Consider the following 13,464-nt stretch of genomic DNA (forward strand, 5'->3'; position numbering starts at 1 on the left):
CCCCACTAAATCCTAGTATTCATGTTTGCTTTTAAACAACTCACACCTTGGTTTAATGCAGAGGAGCTGTTTCCAGTCTTATTTTGACTGCTTTTAGCATCCTGGGCCCAGGCCCTAAAGAGCTTAGGGTCAGATGGGCCTTGAAGTTTAATTATTAAAGCAGCAATTATACAACTGAGAAGAATGAAATTGAAAATGAATCCAGCAGCTGATAGTGGGGTGAGTTTGAGGGGAGTCAGGGGAACTGTAAGGACTAAAAGCCACAGACACAACCAAACAGAGATTTGCATAAGCAAATGAAAACAAATACAATGCACTTTACAAAATTACGGAATGGAACTTTCTCTTTATTATTTCCACCATCTTATTAAAAAAATGGATGTAATTCTAAAACATTGCCTGGTCATTGGGAGATAGAGTATGGAGCTGGAAGGAAGGAGACATCCGATTCAGACCTAATCTTTTAGCTCAGGCTCTGGGGAACTTGGCAAATGACTTCATTTTCCTGTCAAAAAGAGAAGAGTGTTTTCTCACAGTGTGTTTCATGTAACACCCGGTGTGAAAAGTATTATGTATGTAAAATTGTCTATAGTCAAATAAATTTGGCCTTGCATGTTTGTCTTGCCATATTCCCGTCTTAGAAATTCACAATGTCCATTAGCATATTAAAGACTCTGAGAAGTCCTGCAGCAAATTAAGCACTTTGCTTAAATTCAGTATTTCCAAATATCATTGAGCATAGATATCTTTTTTGGTGAGACATCATTTAAAGTGTGTTTCAAGGAACACACTTTGAGCAACCTGAACAACTTCATATAAACTCTGTGAGGGTAAAGGTCGTGTCTGTTTGTTCACAGAGTGCCTGGTACAGAGTAAAATGAGGGTCTGGAAAACTACGGTCTGGAGGCCAGATCTAGCTCATGAGTTCAGTATGGTTTTTACATGTTTAATATTTGGGAAAAAAACAGAAAACACAATATTTTATGACACAAAGAATAAAAAATTCAAATTCCAGTGTCCACCCATAAACGTTTAATACACCACGCCCATTTGTTTATTTACCTTTTATGACTGCTTTCCAAATGGCAATGGCAGAGTTGTGTAATTGCAACACAATGACAGTAATGGCCCCACAAAGCCTGAAATTTTTACTATCTGGCCCTTTATAGACAAAGTTTGCAGATCCCTAGAGTAGACACTCAACTAAATTGTGCAGATGAATAAATATCTTTAAAATTCACTATTCTTGCCACTTTCCATGCCAAGCTGCCTCATTTTCTGGGGAGAAGATCAAGGTAATAACTGGTCCAGATCGAGGCCTTCCTTTGTTTAATTGGTCTTGTCTTCTTTTTTCTGGTCTCTGCTGTAGTTCATCTAAGCAATTACTTGAGGTGAGCAAATGTTTGAAATCCAGGTCTTCTCTTCACACCTCACATGTTCCCTAGTTTGCTTCATGACAGTCTTTCTCAGATATTAATTATAAACACGCAATGTCAGGAAGGAGCGAAAAAAGGAATTAAGGCTTGGGTGGTTTTGACTGGGATGTCAGAGTTCCCACCATTTTTGTTTGAAAGGGACGAACATAGCAAGAAGAGGAAAGGTGGGACAGGGCACTTTGGATTTCTTTTTAACATTCTGATGTAAAGCATGCAAATCAGCCCCCTAAGAAAAGACCTGGAACACAGATTCTCATTACCACAACCCAAGCTGAAGAAGCAGCACAGGGAACTGGAGTCAGAAGGAAAGAACATGGTCAGAACCCTGGCCCCTGCCACTTAGTTTTCATGTAACCTTAGGCAACAAACTTAACTCTTTTCCTTAGAAAATGGGCCTCCCCAGCATCAACCTGATACCAAAACCTGGCAGAGACATAACAAAAAAAGAAAACCTCAGGGTAATATCCTTTATGAACATTGATGCAAAAATCCTCAATAAAATACTGGCAAACCAAATCCAGCAGCACATCAAAAAGCTTATCCAACACAATCTAGTTGGCTTCATCCCATGGTTGTAAGGCTGGTTCCACATATGCAAACCATAAATGTGATTCATCACATAAACAGAACTAAAGACAAAAACCACATGATTATCTCAATAGATGCAGAAAAGGCCTTTGATAAAATTCAACATCCCTTCATGTTAAAAAAGACTCTCAATAAGCTACGTATTGAAGGAACACAACTCAAAATGATAAGAGCCATATATGATAGACCCACAGTCAGTATCATACTGAATGGGCCAAAGCTGGAAGCATTTCCTTTGAAAACCAGCACAAGGCAAGAATGCCCTCTTTCACTAATCCCATTCAACATAGTATTGGAAGTTCTGGCCAGGGGAATCAGGCAAGAGGAAGAAATAAAGGGTATTGGTATTTACATAAGAAGAGAGGAAGTCAAATTATCTTTGTTTGCAGATGCCATGATCCTATACCTAGAAAACCTCATCATCTCAGCCCAAAATCTTCTTAAGCTGATAAACAACTTCAGCAAAGTCCCAGGATACAAAATCAATGTGCAAAAATGGCTAGCATTCCTATATACCAACAACAGGCAAGCAAAGAGCCAAATCATGAATGAACTCCCATTCACAATTGCTACAAAAAGAATAAAATACCTAGGAATACAGCTAACAAGGGAAGTGAAGGACCTCTTCAAGTGGAACTACAAACCACTGCTCAAAGAAATCAGAGAGGAAACAAACAAATTGAAAAACATTCCATGCTCATGGACAGGAAGAATCAGTATGGTGAGAATGGCCACACTACCCAAAGTAATTTATAGATTCAATGCTATTCCTATTAAACTACCCTTGACGTTCTTCACAGAATTAGGAAAAAAAATGTAATTCATATGGAACCAAAAAAGAGCCCAAATAGCCAAGATAATCCTAAGTAAAAAGAACAAAGCTGGAAGCATCATGCTACCCAACTTCAAACTATACTACAAGGCTATGGTAACCAAAACAGCATGGTACAGGTACAAGAACAGACACATAGACCAACGGAACAGAATATAAAACTCAGAAATAAGACTGTGTACCTGTAAACATCTGATCTTCGACAAACCTGACAAAAACAACCAATGGGGAAAGGATTCCTTATTTAATAAATGGTACTGGGAGAACTGGCTAGTCCGATGCAGAAAATTGAAACTGGGCCATTTCCTTACACCATAAACAAAAATTAACTCAAGATAGATTAAAGACTTATATGTAAAACCCAAAACTATAGAAACCCTAGAAGAAAATCTAAGCAATACCATTCAGAACATAGGCATGGGCAAAGATTTCATGATGAAAATGCCAAAAGCAATCGCAACAAAAGCAAAAATTGACAAATGGAATCTAATTAAACTAAAGAGGTTCTGCACAGCAAAAGAAACTATTATTAGAATGAACAGACAACCGACAGGATGGGAAGAAAGTTTTGTAATCTATCCATCTGACAAAGGTCTAATATCCAGAATCTACAAGAAACTCAAGCAAATTTACAGGAAAAAGCAAACTATCCTATTAAAAAGTGGGCAAAGGACATGAACAGCCACATCTCAAAAGAAGACATACATGTGGCCAACAAACATATGAAAAAAAGCTCAACATCACTGATCATTAGAGAAATGGAAATCAAAACCATAATGATATAACATCTCATGCCTGTTGGGCTATTATTAAAAAGTCAAAAAGCAACAGATGCTGGTGAGGTTGTGGAGAAAAAGGAATGCTTTTACACTGTTGATAGGAGTTTAAATTAGTTCAACCACTGTGGAAGACAATGTGGTGATTCCTCAAAGACCTAGAGGCAGAAATACCATTTGACCCAGCAATCCATTACTAGGTATATATCCAAAGGAATATAAATCACTCTATTATAAACATACATGCACACATGTGTTTATTGCAGCACTATTCACAATAGCAAAAACATGGAGTCAGCCTAAATGCCCATCAATGATATACTGGATAAAGAAAATGGTGGTACATATACACTGTGGAATTCTATGCAGCCATAAAAACAAATGAAATCATGTCTTTTGCAGGGACATGGACGGAGTTGGAAGCCATTATCCTCGGCAAACAAACACAGGAACAGAAAACCAAACACTGCATGTTCTCACTTACAAGTGGGAGTTGAATGATGAGAACACATGGACACATGGAGGAAAACAACACACATTGGGGCCTGTCAGGGGTTGAGGGGTTACGAGGTAGCACCAAGAAGAATAGCTAAGGGATCCTGGGCTTAATAGCTAGGTGATGGGATGATCTGTGCAGCAAACCACGACGGCACACGTTCACCTATGTAACAAGCCTGCACATCCTGCACATGTACCCCAGAACTTAAAGTAAAAGTTGAAAAAAATTTTTCTAAAATAGATGCTTTCAACAGGCAAAATAAATAAATAAATAAATAAAAGAAATGTAAGTCATTAGACTGTATAACAGAGATAAAAAGTTAAAACTTATGTACTATATGAAATAAGTCTAAGCTAATACTGACAATAACTAACACAGTTTTACACTAATTTTAGTAGTGGGTTTCTAGGCAATCAAATTTTAAAACTTAATGAGAGGCCGAACTTTCATTAATGGAAAAATGGATACATACAAGTTCCTCCATAGGTGAGCTTCCTCCTTAGAACACTAACTCTTAATTGAAAGGTATTACATGAATCCTGTATACAGGCAAAGACTAACTATCTGTTTCTCATAGTGTGAAGAAGTTGGCTGGTTTGTATAGAAGAAATAAAGTACTTAAAAATATAAAAAATAAAAAAAAAGAAAGAAAATGGGCCTCCCCAGCCCTCTCCATGTCTTCCCTTTCCCTGCTGTACTCAGCCACCCCAGCCCTCCTTCTCTTCCTCAAACTTACCGAGTCATATTTGCTATTGTTTTTGTCAGGAAGGTCCCTCCCCTCCTACCCTTAGGTTTCTCTTTACCTGGCTCACTCTCTCATCTTTGAGGAACCCCTGGGAGGAGGTCCCATGCTTCTCCTGACTACCTCCACTGCACCCTGTACTTCACAGCACTTAGCACCATTGGAACCAAGCACTTGGATGCCTATGTTGTATTCCTTGTGTCTCCCCTTTAGACCAGCACTGCCCGATAGAACTGTCATGTGAGCCATAAATGTAATTTTAAGTGTCCTCATGGTCACGTTTTTTAAAAAATGAATGGAAGCCGATGAAATTCATTTTTATCATTTTATTTAACCCAATATCTAAAATGTTACCATTTCAATGTGTCATCAATATTAAAAAACTATTAAAGGTATATTTTACATTTTTTTCACACTAAGTTTTAAAGATCCAGTGTGTATTTTACACTTTACAGTGCAATAAAATTTGGACCAACCCCATTTCAAGGCTCGGTACTGTCACGCAGCCAATGGCTTCGTAATGGACAGCCCAGCTGTGGACACTTAACTCACTGAAGACACACAGCACATCTATCTTACTGCTGAGTCTCCAGCACCAGACTGTTTTGCTCAGAGAAAGAGCCAGATAAGTACTCGCTTTGGGGTGGTTTTTTTTTTTTTTTTTTTTCGCTTTTTTGAAGAATATTTGTACTGAGGAAGAAATGGAGGTACAGAGAGAGGAAGTGATTGGCCCAAGGTCACAGGAATAATTAATGCTAAAGCAATTCTAGCTCCCAACTGCCAACTGTGAAAAGGAACTGTATCGCCCCTGTGCCTCATGGAAACTCTTTGCAACAATCTCACAGGTCAATCTGCCATTCTTGATGCAAACAGGCTCTCAAAGTTCAGCCCAAAGCACATTTATTAAAAGCTTTACCTTGAAAGATAGGAAAAGTTTGGTTTTATGAGAAAAGTTGTCATTCTATTACCTTGTAAATCCTATCAATTGATAGGTATTATGTAATGGCATTAACAGGCTCTGTGCTGACTACTGCGGATGCTGTTTTGAAGCTCCTGTACAGCTATTATATTATCAGTGGTGATTTCCTTCAGGATTCAGGATTCTAGGCAGAGCTAAGTGAGTCAGCATTAGCCCTCCCTCCCCAGGATTGCGAGGGTGTGAGGAACGGTGTTGGGTGTGTGGGTGCTGGTGAGGCAGCCAGAAATGTGGTCAGCATACTTCACATTCCTAGCCTTGATTTACCCCCTCTGAAAATCAGAGTGGGGTTGGTCATAAGAAAAATCTCCCTCCTTCAGAAGGTTTCATTGTAAATGAAGGGACAGCAATCACCCCCCATCAAAAAAGAATGTAGAGATGCAAAAAATATAGGCTCAGCCTAAACTTATAAGTAGAACAAAGAGAGTTGCAAAACAATATCACAATATGATCCTATTTTCATCATAAAATGCATATTTCATATATTTATATTAAAGGAAAGTAATTCAGAAGATTGTTTTTCAAAATATAAATTATATTTATCATTAGATGGTAAAATTATGCATGATTTTTAATTTTTCTGCTCTTAGTTCACTCATAGTTTTGAATTTTCTTCAGTAGGTATGTATTACTTGTACAGAAAAGTAATGACTGAATATTTAAATAAGCCTGTGCACACATACATACACTCATATATGATCCCAAACATTCCAACAGTCTTTAAGTGCTAATTATTTTGGGAAGTGCCCATGAAACCCATTATTTCTTTAGCTTTTCAGTAAATGACTTTGGCCCTTTCAAGCTCACATAGTCCCAAGGACAGAAAATCTGCTGCCCTCAGTGCTATCAACAGCATGAGGAATGTAGCCTCCTGCAATGTGTTAACAGAAACCACCACCCACCTGCAAGCCACTGGGGGTGAGGGGGCCTTCCCCAGGATGGAGATATGGGAGTCTGGGAGTCGGAGAGCTAGCCTGAGATTTGGCACAGCTGCCAGCAGCCTTGTTAGAAATTCAACATCCTTAACTAGGAAACAGGTTTTGGGGTAGGTTGTCAAAGAAGGTGTTAAACAGGTAATTGACCTTCTTCTGTTTTGGTGATGATTAATTCAAGTAGCCATTTCCCACTTTCTTGAGATAAGAGTTCAGATCAGGATCTAAGCCTGCCAAGTAGCATTTCAAAACATTCTAAGGGTTGCCAGGGGCAGTGGCTCACGCCTGTAATCCCAGCACTTTGGGAGGCTGAGGTGGGCAGATCACCTGAGGTCGGGAGTTCAAGACCAGCCTGACCAATATGGAGAAACCTTGTCTCTACTAAAAATACAGAATTAGCCGGGCATGGTGGCACATGCCTGTAATCCCAGCTACTCCGGAGGCTGAGGCAGGAGAATTGCTTGAACCCGGGAGGCGGAGGTTGCTGTAAGCCAAGATGGCGCCATTGCACTCCAGCCTGGGTAACAAGAGAGAAACTCCGTCTCAAAAAAAGAAACAAACAAACATTCTAAGGGTTTAGATTACTTTACCAAGAGGCTGCTACTGCAGGCAGAACTCTTAGACCAGTGGTTATCAACCAGGTAGACTTTGCTTTTCAAGAGACTTTCAGCAATGCCTGAAGACAATTTTGGTTGTCACAACTGGTGGGAAGCGGGTGCTACTGGCAGCTGGTGGGTAGAGTCCAGGGATGCTGCTAAGCCTCCTACAAGGCACAGGACAGCCCACTACAACAAATAATTATTCAGGCCAATGTTAATAGTGCCAAGGTTGAGAAACTGTATATTTGACAATGAAAGAAATTCTTCGATGCTTTGAAAGAAGGCCTACTTTTTTTTTTGCTAAAGTGAGCCATATCACTGGTATCTGGCTGTATTCCCATTGGCCAACAGGCCAAAAGGAATTCTCTGACTGTTCTTAGTATCTTGTATCAGTGTATCACCTATCAGTGAACCCTCGCCTTAGGACAGGCACGCAAAGTGAGCTTCCTTCTGCAAGCCAACTCCAATCTGTTGGTAGTGACTTCTAGGATTGGTTCTCTGGAAGCAGATCTTGAGATGGTGTTTGAGGTAGGAGATGTTTATTAGGGATCAATGGTTGCAAAGGGAGAAGTTTTGGCAGAGGGAGAAGACAAATGCAATTCAAGTCTGACAAAACCGCGGCCACCCTGGAGAAGAGCTCTGGAGCCGGTACTGGAATTTCCCATTAGAAGGAACAGCTGGGTCTTTATAAACCCCCTCACCTAGCAGCCACCTGGCTCAGTCGCTAGGTGAATGCTGTTCCAGGAGGGGCATGACTTTCAGTCAGGGAGTGCACTGTAGCTGAGGCTAAACTTAAAGTTGCTGACATCTGGAATGGCTGCTAACCACACTCCCTACAGGTGGACATCAAGGCTTTCCTTGAAAGGGAATCTGGATTTCACACCTTCACATATATACCACAGGGTGCATCCATACTCAGCAAAAAGGCATGCTACAGCCCATTAGCAATGCCTGCCATGGTCCATGTGCAGAACAGCAGCATCTGTGCTAGGTATTTGGCAACCCTACATTAGAAACAGGGGCCAATGAGTAAGACCTATAATTGCAATATCATGGTGGTACCTGAAAATCAACTGGGTCTGGAAGAAAACCAAAAAGCAGGTATGCCAATGAGAAATAGAACCTGCCTGCCATCTAGTTAACTGTCTATCTATTGGGCTGGATTGAAAATGGAAGTTCTCCTTTGGTTTCTCATGATAAATTGCTTACCCTTCCTTTGTTTATTCCATGTCACTTATTACACACCCACTATGTGAAGAATTTGACTTTTACCCAATTCATTAAATTTGTGCCCTCAGCCCCATGGGCTTCTTCAGTCTCTGCAGCCCTAACTAGAAAAGCCTAGTATTATAAAAAGTGGCCTTTAAGAGTTGACCTAACCTTCTCTGCTAAGCATCCACACTAGCTTTGACTTCGGAAGGTAAGTAAAAAGAGGGTTTTGCCATACTTACATTATTTTTGTGGATTAGATTAAAATGGTCCAAAACTGTTGAGAAAGAGAGAATTATTTTCTTTTCTAGTAGGCAATCATTTGAAGATGCAGTGTATTGTGTGAGGAGCTAGACAGCTCACACAGCTAATAACAAGAATAGTACTAGTGACTTGGGTTATTATAATAAATATAATTAATGACTTTTCAAACACTATCGGTTAGGTGTTATGCTAATCATTTTAAATAAATTGCTTACTGTGTTCCATGTTGATTTTTTAATTAAAATAATAAGAGGGATTTTTTTTTTAAAAAAAGTTAAATTGATAGTCTTTATCCACAAGCATTACCTGCAATCAGGTAGGTTGGTGCCTTTGAAGATACTGCACAATGTTAAATAAAGAACAGTGTAAACCTAATGTTATTATTCACTACAATAAATGCAAACTGAATTTGTTTTAGGTCCAGTGGGACATCTAGACTGGCCCTACAGTCAGGTGCACTAGGAACAATGTGTGCAATATATCAAGAACACAATAAAACTGCCAATTTTTCCTATTTAAAGCCATCCACAGAGAGTTTAGATGATGAGCTAACAAAATGAGATGTTGTTAATTACATTCCTTGATAATTTTGATCCAAAAGGGATCATTTTCCTTTTTCCAACTGAAAGTAAATCATTTATTATAAATGAAGGAGTATAATTTTGGAGCTGGATGAAATATCATGTAACAATACTTCATGGAAGCCTTTATGCATATGTCTCAGTCCATAGCAGCTTTATTTTCAACTGGTGAAAATATGCTGGTCTGGTCCAAGGAGCCTACTTAATGAGGAAAAACCTAATGTTTTTGAATCATCTAGGTCAGATTTCACAGAGTCAACTAGATTTCCTCTTTGCTTCAGTTATATAATTCTAATGATTACTTTTGCTTCACAACAAAAAAAAAGCTGCCTGGTAGATAGTGAGCTTCCTATCTTGAGGATATTTAAGCAGACCTAGGATCAACACCGAAAACATTGTAGGAGAAAGTCATCTCAGTCTATCAAACAAGGATTTGGCTAGCAATATTTCAAAGGTAATTTATTCATTAATTCTACTAGGTATTTATCCAAAGGAAAAGAAAACAATATATCAAGGGGATACCTGCACTCACATGTTTATTGCAGGACTATTCCAATAGCAAAGATATGGAATCAACCTATGTGTCCCTCAACCAACAAACTGATAAAGGAAATGTAGTACATATATACAATGGAATACTATTCCACCATAAAAAAGAATAAAGTCATATCATTTGTAGCAACACACAGCACAGATAGAACTGGAGGTCAATATGTTAAGTGAAATAAGCCAGACACAGAAAGACAAATTTCACATGTGCTCACTCATCTGTGGGAGCTAAAACAATTGATTTCATGGAGGTAGAAAGTAGAATGATGTATACCATAGCCTGGGAAGGGTATGTGGGTGGGAGTGGGGATAAAGAGAGGCTGGTCAATGGGTACAGACATACAGTTAGATAGAAGTAATAAGTTCTAATGTTCAATAGCAGACTAGGGTGCCTATACTTAACAACAATGTATTATATATTTCAAAGTAGTGATGAGGACTTGAAATGTTTGCAACATGTAGAAATATTCAAGATGATGGATATTCCAAATACCTTGACTTGATCATTATACATTCTATGCATGTAGCAAAATATTACATGTTCCTTATAAATATAAAAACTTTACACACAGTAAATATGTAAAAGAAAAGTGTTGAGCCTTTCTCTTGAGCCTAGCATTATGGGATGAAACTGTGTGTAAGTTGCAGCTCCTATCTTTAAGTAAAACACAGTCTAGTAATTCCTTTTAACTTTGAGATTTTATAACTTTATCTTAATAAAAATTTATATCAGACCTCTGTTTTCCACTTTTAAATATTTTCTTTAGGGACAATTTTTAAAATAATACTTCTTTGTGCTTTTTTAATATAAAGAGAAATGCAGGAACATATCATCTCACCTTTTTTCCTGGTATAAGTTAGCTATTGCTATATAACAAAGAGGTGGCTCTGAACAGCCATTATTTATTATTGTAGTTCACTTGTCTGTGGGCCAGCTAAAGGATAGGTGATCTGAGTTGGGCAGTTCTGTTCATCTTGGCCGGGCTCATGTATCTGCAGGTTGCCTAGAGATTTTGCTGTGGGTTAGGCTTGAATGGAGCAGCTCCAAATAGTATGTAGATAAGGACTGGAGAAAGTGATTGAAAAGCTATCACAATTTTCTTTTGTCTGAACCAAAAGGAACTTTAGGATCTGCATAGGAGAGCCTTACTGCGTAGATATGAAAGAGTCTCATTTTTGCAGAAGAGACTTAGATAGAGTTTACTCCATCACCTACCCCATTCCTCACAAAAAGAGTAGGACTTATCCAGTAAAGAGATTCCATGTCTCCCTGGCCCCAAAGACCTGTGGAGGCACTGACAGGTATAAGGTAAGGCTCCTCTGTCCCTGGAACTGAGACAGCAAGGAACACCCTGTTATTATGACAGATTTGATGGCCTGCCTCACTCCACCATCAACCCACACAGAGGAGTCAGAAGTGCCTCCACCCCTGCCTCAGAAAGATCCATCACAACTCAACCTCAGCCTCAAAGTAAACAAAGAAAAATGATAATTAATCCAAGGGAGCCAAGAACCCCGAGGAAGAACAAATAAAACAATCAGAACAGACTGATACTGAAAAGGAACTGCCGGAAGAGACAGGCAACAACTTCAGTAAAAACAAAACAAGATGACCTAGATTCATATATAACATGCACTGGTGCATATCTCCCCCCCCCCCCCACATAGACACACACACAGACAGACATGTACACTTTTCTGGAACTAAAAACATGATTTGGGGCATCCAAATCAGTAAAGAGGAAGTCGAACTGTCACTATTTGCTGATGACATGATTGTATACCTAGAAAACTCTAAAGACTACTCTAAAAAGCTCCTAGAACTGGCAAATAAATTCAGCAAATTTTCAGAATACAAAATTAACGTATGCAAATCAGTAGCCCTGCTATATACCAACAGCAACCAAACTGAGAATCAAATCAAGAAGTCAACCCCTTTTACAATAGCTGCAAAAGAACAATAAAACATTTAGGAATAAACTTCATAAAGGAGGTGAAAGATCTCTACAAGGAAAATTACAAAACACTGCTGAAAGAAATCATAGATGAACCAAACAAGTGGAAACATATCCCATGCTCATGGATGGGTAGAATCAATATTGTGAAAATGGCCATACTGCCAAAAGCAGTCTTCAAATTCAATGCAATTTCCATCAAATTCCACCATCAATCTTCACAGAACTAGAAAACAAATCCTAAAATTCATATGAAACTAAAAAAGAGCCCACATAACCAAAGCAAGACTAAGCAAAAAGAACAAACCTAGAGGCATTGCATTACCTGACTTCAAACTATGCTATAAGGCCATAGTCACCAAAACAGCATGGTATTGGTGTAAGAACAGGCACATAGACCAATGGATCAGAATAGAAAACCCAAAAATAAACCCAAATGCTTGCAGTCAACTGATCTTCAACAATAAAAACAGAAACATAAAGTGGAGAAAAGACACCCTATTGAACAAAGAGTGCTAGGATAATTGGCAAGCCACGTGCAGAAGAATGAAACTGGATCCTCATCTCTCACCTTATACAAAAATCAACTCAAGATGAATCAAAGACTTAAATCTAAGACCTGAAGCCGTAAAAATTCTAGAAGATAACATTAGAAAAACTCTTCTAGACACTGGCTTAAGGAAAGACTTCATGACCAAGAACGCAAAAGCAAACACAACAAAAACAAAGATAAATAGATGGGACTTAATTAAACTAAAAGGCTTCTGCACAGCAACAGAAATAATCAGCAGAGTAAACAGACAACCCACAGAGTGGGAGAAAATATTCACAATATTTACATTTGACAAAAGACTAATATCCAGAATCTACAAGGAATTCAAACAAATTAGCAAGAATAAAACAAACAATCCCATCAAAAACTAGGCTAAGTACATGAACAGACAATTCTCAAAAGAAGATATACAAATGCCCAGCAAACATATGAGAAAATGCTCAAAATCACTAATGATCAGAGAAATGCAAATCAAAACCCCAATGTGATACCACCTTACTCCTGCAAGAACGGCCATAATCCAAAAATCAGAAAATTATAGATGTTGTCGGAGATGTGATGAAAACGAAACACTTTTACACTGTTGGTGGGAATGTAAACTAGTGCAACCACTATGGAAAACAGTACGGAGATTCCTTAAAGAACTAAAAGTAAATCTACCATTTGATCCAGCAATCCCACTTCTGGGTATCTACTCAGAGGAAAAGAAGTCGTTATATGAAAAAGATACTTGCACACATATGTTTATAGCACCACAATTCGCAATTACAAACATATGGAACCAGCCCAAATGCCCATCAATCAACAAGTGGATAAAGAAAATTTTATATATACCACATATACTACTCAACCATACACAGTGGTGGCAAGGCTTAGCTGCTACAAAGAAGACATGTTTTAGACAAATACTCATGTGTATAGGCAAAACACTCAAGGACTGTATTTCTGACTAATCATATAACAGGTTATTTTA

Source organism: Pan paniscus, chromosome 2 (assembly GCF_029289425.2).
Source record: "Pan paniscus chromosome 2, NHGRI_mPanPan1-v2.0_pri, whole genome shotgun sequence".
In the NCBI taxonomy this organism is placed as follows: Eukaryota; Metazoa; Chordata; class Mammalia; order Primates; family Hominidae; genus Pan; species Pan paniscus.